We start from the raw sequence: 12,192 nt of genomic DNA, 5'->3' as shown, positions 1-12,192 counted from the left end.
TGAAAGTAATTAAACAACCACTAGTTATTTCTTAGGAGTCTCGATCTCTCAGAAAGTCCAGTGTGACAGTCCTGCTGATCTTCTTGGTGGCCAGACCAGGCACTGTTTTCACTGCATGGTACTGCTGGTTTGTCAAACACAATAAAATAATAATAATAATAATGATAATAATAATTAATTGGAGATATACCTGTCTCCTAAAACTGGAAGGGACTTTGAAAGGTCATCGAGTTCAGCCCCCTGCCTTCACTAGGACCAACCTGTTGCCAACTCACCAGTGCCAAATTTCCTTTCCTGCCAGTTTCACTATGTTCATTTCTTAGTAAGTGCTGTAAAATGGGCTACAAATTGCTATTTTTTTACAGTTATAGCCTTAGGGGTTTTATGACTTCAACTCTTGGTGTTGATCCGGCAATGCTTACTCATGTGAGTAGTCCCGGTTACATCAGTCATTTGGCCCACTCACAGGGGTAAGAACTGCAAGAAGACTTGGCTTTTACTGTTTCCTGCAGACAGGTCTAATCTACCAGCCATTAAAACCTACCAAATGCACAGGGCTTATTTTCTAGTACTATGTTATACCATTTATAAACAACACAAGCTGAGTTTTAGATTTTAGCCCTGCTGGCTGAGAATATTTTTTTTTCTGTACACCCAGGAAGAATGACTTATTAATGCTGCTAACCCAGTAGCAGCCTGAATCAGGAGGCTCAGGCATGTGGACTAGAACAGGGCGTGCAGATGCTTGTTTTGAACTCCCCTTTTTATGTAAGTGCGCACTGCAGAAGAGAATTCAGTGCAGAAATAGAGGCAGCATACAATTTTCAGCTTCGTTCCAGAGCCCACACACCAGCTCTTTGCCAAACACTGCCAAAGCATTCTGGGTAGCGACAGGCACTGAGTTTTAGATTTGTCATGTCACTCTCCAGTAAAATGATATTTATTACAGTAAAAGCAGCAAAGAGTCCTATGGCACCTTATAGACTAACAGAAGATTTGGAGCATGAGCTTTCGTGGGTGAATACCCACTTCCTCAGATGTCTTGAGTCAGGCACTGGAAGACTTTTGGGCACCTAATAAAATAGATATGATTATAAGTATAACATAGCAATGCTGGTGTCAAAGCCCTGAGAACTAATACATTAGAAAGGTCCCTCATGTCCTACACAAGATAACCTAGTAAACAGACATTGCAGGTTAAAAGGCAACGTGATTCAATAAACATTAATGTTGTCCTCACTGCCACCATCTTCACATTCACCCATGACATAAATTGAACAGGGCTTGTCACAGTTCAGGTAACTGCACTTGTACTTCCCCTCAGTGGTCCGGCAAGGACATCCACTCTCAGGCTTCCAGCTCTCCTGCTATGGCCTTTCTTAGGTGGATACATATGTCCCACTCCCTTATGACTGGGGTACTTCCAGGCTGCACAGTTCCCTGCCTACCCTGTGTCATCCCCAGCAGAGACCTGCTTGCTTTCTCTTTAGAGACAGTTAGCAAGTGTAATTGTGAAAGTTATAAAGTATTTTTGTTCTGTTATCTGCCACTACTGAGAACAGCCCAGCTCCATTCTCTTTGGAACCCCTCATCAGGCAGTTGAAGGCTGCTATCAAATCCCCTCTCACTCTTCTCTTCTGCAGACTAAATAACCCAGTTCCCTCAGCCTCTCTTTGTAAGTCATGTGCAACAGCCCCCTAATCATTTGTGTTGCCCTCTGCTGGACACTCTCTAATTTGTCCACATCCCTTCTGTAGTAGACGGACCAAAACTGAACACAATACTCCACGTGTGGCCTCACCAGTGACAAATAGAGGGGAATAATCACTTCCCACGATCTGTTGGCAATGCTCCTACTAATACAGCCCAATATGCTGTTGGCCTTCTTGGCAACAACGGAACACTGCTGACTCATATCTAGCTTCTCATCCACTGTAATCCCCAGGTCCCTTTCTGCAGAACTGCTGCTTAACCAGTCGTTTCCCAGCCTGTAGCGGTACATGGGATTCTTCCTTGTTAAACCTCATCATATTTCTTTTGGCCCAATCCTCCAATTTTTCTAGGTCACTCTGGACCCTATCCGTATCCTCCAGCGTATCTATCTCTCCTCCCACCTTAGTGTCATCTGCGAACTTGCTGAGGGTGCAATTCATCCCATCATCCAGAGCATTAATAAAGATATTGAACAAAACCGGCTCCAGGACCGACCCCTGGGGCACTCTGCTTGATAACGGCTGCCAAATATACATCGAGCCATTGATCACTACCTGTTGAGCCCAATGATCTAGTCAGATTTCAACCTTATAGTCTATTCATCCAATCCATACTTCTTTAACTTGCTGGCAAGAATACTGTAAAAAAAAAAAAAAAAAAAAAAAGCTTTGCTACAGTCAAGGTATATTACATAGACCGCTTTCCCCATATCCACAGAGCCAGTTATCTCATCATAGAAGACAATCAGGTTGGTCAGGCATGACTTGCCTTTGGTAACTCCATATTGACTGTTCCTAACCACCTTCCTCTCTTCCAAGTGCTTCAAAATGGATTACCTGAGGACCTGCTCCATGATTTGGTTGGGGACTGAAGTGAAGCTGACCGGTCTGTAGTTCCCTAGGTTCTCTTTCTTCCTTATTTAAAATATGGGCACTATATTTGCCTTTTTCCAACCATCTGGGACCAGGGCTGGCTTTAGGGCGATTCAGCCGATTCCCCAGAATTGGGCCCCATGCCCCTAAGAGGGCCCTGCACCATCCCGAAGGAGCTGCCACTGAAGTCTCGCCACTGTCTTTGGCGGCAGCTCAATCACTGCCACGGAGGAAAGTCCCTCTCCCGAAATGCTACCGAAGGCACCGGCAGCTGGTTGAGCTTCCGCCAAAGTCCCGCCTGTGTCGACGGTGGCAGCACAATCGTTGCCACTGTCTTTGATGACATTTTGGCCAAGGGACCTTCCTCCATGGCAGTGATTGAGCTGCTGCCGAAGACGGTGGCGGGACTTTGATGGCAGTTCCTTCAAATCAGGCCCCACAGTGCCTAAAGCTGGCCCTGTCCGGGACCGCCTCCGATCATCACAAATTTTCAAAGATAATGGCTAATGGCTCTGCAATCACATCAGCCAACTCCCTCAGCACTCTTAAAGGCATTGCATCCAGCCCCATGGACTTGTGCATGTCCAACTTTTCTAAATAGTCCTTACCCTGTTCTTTCACTACTGAGGGCTGCTCACCTCCTCCCCATACTGTGTTGCCCAGAACAGCAGTCTGGGAGATGACCTTATCTGTGAAGACAGAGCCAAAAAAAGCTTTGAGTACTTAAGCTTTTTCTGCATCATGTGTCACTTGGTCCTCCCCCATACTTTACCTGACCTTCTTCTTGTTGCTAACAAACCTGTAGAAACCCTTCTTGTTATCCTTCACACCCCTTGCTAGCTGCAACTCCAATTGTGCCTTGACCTTCCTGATTACACCGCTGCATGCTCTAGCAATATTTTTATACTCCTTCCTAGTCATCTGTCCAAGTTTTCACTTCTTGTAAGCTTTCTTTTTGAGTTTAAGCTCACCAAAGATTTCACTTTTAAGCCAAGCTGGTCGCCTGCCATATTTGCTATTCTTTCTGCACATCCGGATGGGTTGTTCCTGCGCCCTCAACAAGGCTTCTTTAAAATATAGCCAGCTCTCCTGGACTTCTTTCCCCCTCATATTAGCCTCCCAGGGGATCCTGCCATCAGTTACCTAAAGGGGTCAAAGTCTGCTTTTTTGAAGTCCAGGGTCCTTATTTTGCTACTCTCCTTTCTTCCTTTTGTCAGAATCCTGAACTCAACCATCTCATGGTCACTGCTGCCTAGGTTGCCACCCACTTCTTCTTCCCCTACCAACTCTTCCCTGTTTGTAAGCAACAGGTCAAGAGGACCACAGACCCTAGTCAGTTCTTCCAGCACTTGTACTAGGAAGTTGTGCCCAACATTCTCCAAAAACTTCCTGGATTGTCTGTGCATTGCTGTATTGCTCTCCCAGCAGTTGTCAGAGTGATTGAAGTCCCCCATTAGAACCAGGGCCTGTGATCTGGAAACTTCAGTTACTTGTCTGAAGAAAGCCTTGTCTACCTCATCCTTCTGATCTGGTTGTCTATAGCACACACACACACACCATGACATCACTCTTGTTGCTCTTTCCTCTAAACTTAACCCAAAGACTCTCAACAGGCTTTTCTCCAGTTTCATACTGGAGCTCTGAGCAATCACACTGGTCTCTTACATACAATGAAACTCCTCCACCTTTCCTCCCATACCTGTCCTTCCTGAACAGTTTATGCCCATCCAGGACAGTACTCCAGTCATGTGAACTGCCCCACCAAATTTCTGTTATTCTAATCACTTCATAGTTCCATGATTGTATCAGGATTTCCAGTTCTTCCTGCTTGTTTCCCAGGCTTCTTGTGTTCGTGTACATGGCACCAGGGCTGGCTCCAGGCACCAGCTTGGCAAGCAGGTGCTTGGGGTGCCCACTCCAGAGCGGGGCAGCAGGTTCAGGTATTCGGCGGCAATTCGGTGGAGAGTCCCTCACTCCCACTCAGAGCAAAGGACCTCCCGCTGAATTGCCACAGATCGCAATTGCGATCGAGTCTTTTTTTTTTTTTTTTGGCTGCTTGGGGCGGCAAAACCCCTGGAGCCAGCCCTGGGTCGGATGGCCATGTCTTCCCTGATTTATTTCCTGACCCCACCTCGCACAGAGTAAAAGTTATCAAAAGCTTTGGGTTAAAAAAACCTCAGGTAACAAGTGAGGAAAGAGGACTACTTAACAATTTTAAATGGGGGAAGGAGACAAGACCCCCAGGAAGCCTTCCTGCCTCTTGAAGCATAGTCAACAAACTTTGGGAAAATATAAGGAGAGAGAGAGAGAAAAAAAGCTGTTTTGGCATCTCTTACCTGAAGAGATAAAAGAACCAAGCACTCTGAGCTCCGTGAATGGTCCTGGCCAGAGAGTCTGGTCAGCCATGCTGCAAAGAGACTTGGTGAGAAACGCTTCTTTGATCAAGAGAATCTAATTTGTTAACTCAGGTTTTAGTTTTACAGTTGTATGCTTGCTTGTAACCCTTTATTCCTTATACTTAGGATCACTTAATCCTATGCTCTTTTGTTAAATAAACTTGTTTTGCTTTTACTATAAACCAATTCAGTGCACTGATTGAAGCGTGAGGTTTGTTAATACTAGTTAAGATAACAGGCTGCAGTGTATTGTCTCTTTAAAGGAACTTAATCACTTCTGTGAATCTTCATTAAGGGGGCTGGGCGCAGTGGGAAGACATCACTGGGGAACTCAGGAGCTGAGGTTCACTTTTTATGACCTGTAAGGCAAGGTTTGAACTGGCAGAGACCTGAAGAGTTTGCAGGCAAGGCAGACAAGCTGTGGTTCAGGGAGTTGTCACACAGTTTAGCAGTAGCAAACCTCTCACTTGCTGAAGCTGAGAGGGGTAACACAGTAAGTCACAATTCTGGGAACCCCAGCAGATTGTCACGCTGTACAAATAAGTTTATCTAATGTTAACATGGGTATGACTAAGCTGATATAAGTGTGAGCCTGCCCAGGGTGAGCTAGCGGATTCCAGAAATCTAAGCAGAGTCAAACTGAGTTGAATGCTCAAGTAGCTAACAAATGCCGTCTTTCTTGGCAAACCCAACCTCTTATTAATCTAGGTACTTGTATCCTCAATCATCATAGTATCTGAGCACCTCACAAGTATTTATGGATTCATTCTCACAATACTCCTGGGTGGTAGGGAAGTGTTATTGTCCCCATTGCACAAATGGGAATTGAGGCACAGAAAAATTAAGTGACTTGCCCAAGGTCACATATGAAGTCTGTAGCAGAGACAAGAATTGAAGCTAGATTGCCCAAGTACACGCTTAATATTACACACTACATACACTTGAATTAGACAGCCTCCTTAAGTGGTTACCCAAAACGTCTCCAAGGATTCTAAGGATCCAGTGTAACTAGTTGTCATAAACAGATGGTTAAATGTTAATGTCTCTTTTACCTGTAAAGGGTTAAGAAGCTCAGTAAACCTGGCTGACACCTGACCAGAGGATCAATAGGGGGACAAGATACTTTCAAATCTTGGTGGAAGGAAGTCTTTGTTTGTGCTGTTTGTTTTGTTTGTTGTTCGCTTTTGGGGCTGAGGGACCAGATGTACACCCAAGTGTTCCCAATCTTTCTGAATCAGTCTTTCATGTTTCAAAATTGTAAGTATAGCCAGGCAAGGCAGATTAGTCTTATGTTTATTTTCTTAACTTGTAAATATGTCTTTTTCTGGAAGGATTTTTACCTCTGTTTGCTGTAACTTTGAATCTCAGGCTAGGGGGTGGGAGGAGTTCCTCTAGGCTATATGAATCTGAATACCCTGTAAGCATTTTCCATCCTGATTTTACAGAGATAATTTTTACATTTTCTTTCTTTAATTAAAAGCTTTCTTTTTAATAACCTGATTGATTTTTTCTTGTTTGGAATCCAAGGGATTGAGTCTAAACTCACCATGGATTGGTGGGGGGAAAAGGAAGGGGTGAAGGTTAATTCCTCATTTGTTTAAGATCCAAGGAGTTTGGGTCTATATAGTTTCCCAAGGCAACCCAGGGAGGGGAAAGTCAGGGGGGAAAGGAGGGGATGGTTAATTTCTCCTTGTTTTAAGACCCAAGGTGTTTGAGTCTTGGGTTCCCCAGGGAAGGTTTTGGGGGAACAGGAAGTGTGCCAAACACTATATTTTTGTCCGATGGCAGCGTACCAAATTTAAGCTAGTAATTAAGCTTAAAAGTGATCGTGCAGGTCCCCACTTTTTGGACGCTAAAGTTTAAAGTGGGGAAAAAAATCTCGACAGTAGTAAAGTCCAACTCTACTAGGGAATGCAATTTTCTGGCTTGATGGGTAGTTTGCACTCTATTCTTGTACACCTACGTTTTTGTACTAGGATGGGGCTGGATAGAAATCATCACAGTGGTTCCACTGAAGAGGGAGAATAAATGATTCCACCTTAAGAGTTGGTGGCTCAAACCCAAAAATCTTTATTTTTAGGCTACTTTTTGAAGCTGTGCCTCCATTCTTAGTACACTGAAGTTCATATTCCTCCTCTTTTCCTGCAACAGCATAAATTAACTTTAGACCCAGCAGGCTGTATCTTTTCTTAAGCAACAGCTGCTCCAGCAGGGAAAAGAGAGGCAAGTAGTTCAGTTCTGAGCAGCGCTGTCCAATCCAGCCGAAAGAGCATGTTTTGATGTGTCACTTCTCTCCCGTGGTTGTTTAGTCCCCTCTCTCAGAACACAAAGGGATAGTACTTATTTATCAGTAAATCAGACCTCTGCATTTCCTACTCAAGGTCATAGTCTGTGAGACAATGAAATATTTTACCAGGTTCGGCAGCAATGTGAATTGTCTTGGGGGGGACGTCAATACACCTTTATACAGTTTGCCCACACAGCAAGTTCTCCTTATGAATCAAGAACTATTTGGACAGACTGCAGGCTATGAATATTTATTATGTGAGCCCGCACTGAAGTCAGCGGGAATATTGCCTGATTAAAGACTGCAGGACTCAGCTGTGTGTATACATTTTAGCCACTTTGGCCCAGATCCTCAAATGTATTTAGGATCCTAACTGCCCCTGATTTCAGTGGCAGTTAGAAGACTAAATACCTTTGAGGATCTGGGCCTCTGAGTCTATGTTAGGGCATTATTGACGAGTCTATACACAGAACTTTGTTAACAATACCTCCATGATGTCAAAACCAAGTTGTCTCAAAACCAGTGGAGAGTACATGTCTGTATTATTTTGCCATGCATAAAATGCTGTGAGGCTGAATACATTCATGTTTGCCAAATGCATCAATATGCATTGGACAAATTGCTAAGGATGAGTACAAAAGAATAGCCCAAGCCTATAGGGACAAAATCAGAAAGGCCAAGACACAGAGAGTTACAACTAGAAAGGGACATAAAAAACAATAAGAAAAGATTCTGTAACTACCTTATGAGCAAGAGAAAGATGAAGAACAGTGTAGGTCCTCTACTTAGCTGGGAAGCAGAGCTAACAACAGCCAATGGCAAGAAGGCTGAGGTGTTTAATGCCTATTTTGCTTCAGTCATCACTAAAAGGGTTAATTGTAACCAGATACTTAACACAAATAATATTAACAACAAGGGAGAAGGAACAGAAGCCAGAATGGTGAAAGAGCAGGTTAAAGAACATGTAAATAAATTAGATGCATTCAAGTCAGCAGGGTCTGATTAAATTCATCCTAGGATACTAAAGGAACTAATTGAAGCAATCTCAGAATTGTTAGTTATTATCTATGAGAACTCATAGAGGGTGGGTGAGGGCCCAGATGACTGGCGAAGGGCAAACACAGTACCTATCTTTAAAAAAAGGAAACGTAGAGGACCCAGGGAATTATAGACTAGAGACCCTAGCTTTGATACTTGAAAAGCCACTGGAACAAATTATTAAACAATTTGTAAGCACAGAGAGGATAATAGGGTTGTAAGGAATAGCCAGCATGGATTTATCAAGGACAAATCATACCAAACCAACCTAATTTCCTTCTGTGACAGAGTTACTAGACTAGTGGATAGTGGGGAAACCATAGATGTGATATATCCTGATTTTACAAAGGCTTCTGATGCAATCCCACAACATGCTCAAGCAAATTAATAAAATGTGGTCTAGATGAAATTATTATATTGTGAGTACACAAGTGGTTGAAAGAATAGTCTCAAAGAGTAGTCATCAATGGTTCACAGTCAAATTTCGGGGACTTACCTAGTGTGGTCCTACAGAGCGTGTCCTGAGTCCAGTACTATTCAATATTTTCATTAAAGACTTGGATAACAAGTGGAGGATATGATTATAAAATTTTCAGATGACACCATGCGGGTGGGGGGTTGCAAGCACTTTGGAAAACAGGATTAGAATTCAAAAGGACCTTGAAAATTGGGGAGTTGGTGTGAAATCAACAAGATGAAATACAATATAGACTAGTGCAAAGTAATATACTTAGAAAGGAAAAAAAATCAAATGCATAGATACAAAATCGGGAATAACTGGCTAGGTAGTAGTAACGCAGAAAAGGATCTGGGTATTATAGTGAATTACAAATTTAATGAGTCAAGAATGTGATGCAATTGCAAAAAAAGATCAATATTCTGGAACATGCTAAAAGGACTATTGTATGTAAGACATGGGAGGTAATTGTCTTGCTCTACTTGACACTGGTGAAGCCTCGGCTGGAGTACTGTGACTGTGATATAGCTTGACTTTAGCAAAGCTTTTGATACAGGTTGAAAAAGTATGGACTGGATGAATGGACTACAAGGTGGATAGAAAGCTGGCTAGATCGTTGGGCACAATGGGTAGTGTTACAATGGCTCAATGTCTAGTTGACAGCCGGTATCAAGCAGAATGCCCCAGGGATCTGTCTGGGGCTGGTTTTGTTCAACACCTTCATTAATGATCTGGATGATGGGATGGATTGCACCCACAGCAAGTTTGCAGATTACACTAAGCTGCAGGGAGTGGTAGATATGCTGGAGGGTAGGGATAGGGTCCGGGGGTGACCTAGACAAATTGGAGGATTGGGCTAAAAGAAATCTGATAAGGGTCAACAAGGACAAATGCAGAAACCTGCACTTACGATGGAAGAATCCCATGCACCACTACAGGCTGAGGACTGACTGGCTAAGTGGCAGTTCTGTAGAAAAGGACCTGGGGATTACATTGGATGAGAAGCTGGCTATAAGTGAACATTTTGTGCCTCTGTTGCCAAGAAGGCTAACCGCATATTGGGCTGCATTAGTAGGAGCATTGCCAGCAGATCAAGGGAAGTGATTATTCCCCTCTATTAGGCACTGGTGAGGCCACATCTGGACTAGTGCCAGGACTGTCTTTACTCATACCCAAACTACACAGCTCTGTAGGGCACCAGGAAATTTGGGGCACCAAATTGCCCCAAATTTCCTGGTGCCCTATGCAGCTGTGTGCTGCTCCAGCCTCCAGCGGCCAGCTTGATCCCCTGGACTGCTGAGTTGGCCAGGAAAGCTGCCCCCACCCCTGCTCTGCCCCAGCCCTGCCCCCACTACATCCCTTCCCCTGAGCTACATTCCAGGGGACTGCAGCAGGGGTCAGGTGTGCCCTATATTCACTGGGAGGAAGGAAGCGGAGCAACCCAACTCCAGCCCACTCCACTCCACTAGCTCCCAGCTGCACTGCCAGTGAGAGTTGCAGGGAAGTTCCCCTGTGCCCCCCAAGTCCAAGGCTGGGAGTCAGGAGAGCTGAGCAGAGTGGACTGTGGCCAGGTTGCTTCACTTCCCATCATCCTATGAGTGCGGGGTCAGGCCCGCCCTACAATCACAGAGCGGCAGAAGTGGAGCAACTTGGCCCCAACCCGCTCTGCTCCACTGGCTCATGCTGGGGGGTGGTTCCCTCCTGCCCTCCAATTCTGCTCCTTCCCCCCACAGACCTTGGGTGCAGTCCCCCTCCCCCCTGTGGAGGGCTGGGGATGGATCCCCATGGAGGCCTGGAGCTAGCCCCCTCCATGGGGGGGTTGAGTAGGGATCACAATGTCTAGGGACGGCCGTGACTATTGCGTCCAGTTTTGGGCCCCCCACTACAGAAAGGATGTGAACAAATTGGAAAGAGTCCAGCAGAGGCTGGGGCTGGGGCATATGATTGATGAGGAGAAGCTGAGGGAACTGGGGTTATTTAGTCTGCAGAAGAGAAGAGTGAAGGGGGATTTGATAGCAGCCTTCAACTACCTGAAGGGGGGGTTCCAAAGAGGATGGAACTAGGCTGTTCTCAGTGGTGGTAAATGACAGAACAAGAAGCAATGGTCACAAGTTGCAGTGGGGGAGGTCTAAGTTGGATATTAGGAACCACTATTTCACTTGGAGGGTGGCAAAGCACTGGAATGGGTTACCTAGGGAGGTGGTGGAATCTTCATCCTTAGGGGGTTTTAAGGCCTGGCTTGACAAAGCCCTGGCTGGGATGATTTAGTTGGTGTTGGTCCTGCTTTGAGCCGGGACTTTGACTAGATGACTCCTGAGGTCTCTTCCAACCCTAATCTTCTACGATTCTGTGATTCAGTTCTGGATGCCACGCTCAAAGGAAGATGCGGACAAATTAGAGAGAATCCAGGGAGAGCAACAAAAATGATAAGAAGTTTAGAAAAGCTGACCTATGAGGAAAGGTTAAAAAAATGAGCGTGTTTAGTTTTGAGAAAAGAATACTGAGGGGAGAATCTGAGCAGTCTTAAACATGTTAATGGCTGTTGTAAAGAGGACAGTGATCAACAAAGGTAGGACAAGAAGTCATGGGCTTAATTTACAGCAAGGAATATTTAGCTTAGAAATAAGAAAAAACTTTCCAACTATAAGGATAGTTAAGCTCTGGAATAGGCTTCTAAGAGAGGTTGTGGAATTCCCATCATTGGAGATTTTTAAGAATAGGTTAGGCAAACACCTGTCAGAGATGGTCTAGGTTTCCCTGGTCTTGCCTCAGCACAGGGGGCTGGACTAGATGACCTCTGGAGATCCTGTCCAGCCCTACATTTCTATGACTCTCTGCTATTATTAATCAGTGTGCATTTTGCAAAAATGACTTTATAGAAACTCAGTACAATTCTTGGCATGCTCACCTGTGACCCACAGCAGATCAGCAGGTCAACAGCTGACAGCCCACCTTGCATTCCTCAGCTCTCTATTGTTGCCATGATTACTGGAGAGAAAGGCAAGAGGTGAATCCAGCACAAAATGGAAACCATGCATTTCACTTACTACTGCCCTTTCCCCCAAAGGAAATAAAAAAGGAGCGTGGAATAGGAATTACACAGACCAAGCACACGGCTTGAAATACCACAATAATGCAGCAGCAACAGAAAGCCGCTGGGGCTCCAGCTGTAACACTGAATGTTCCACATACCAAAACAACAAAAAAAGTGACTTTCCAAAACTTATATATTGCCAAATTTCCTTTATATCCAAGATTTTGCTTTGTACATGAATTGCACTAGTCTGAAATTCACTTGCACAAGATACTTTTCCTGTGGGACCAAAGGCCTGGTTGGTGGTTAGGGAGTCACCAGGGGTTTCTGGGTCAGTAAAGACTTTCCTTCTCATTTTATGTTTGTAATATTTCACCACCAACAGACAAACACAG

The sequence above is a fragment of the Gopherus evgoodei genome, chromosome 2 (genome assembly GCF_007399415.2).
Source record: "Gopherus evgoodei ecotype Sinaloan lineage chromosome 2, rGopEvg1_v1.p, whole genome shotgun sequence".
Lineage (NCBI taxonomy): Eukaryota > Metazoa > Chordata > Testudines > Testudinidae > Gopherus > Gopherus evgoodei.
Note: the sequence above shows the minus strand (reverse complement) of the source record.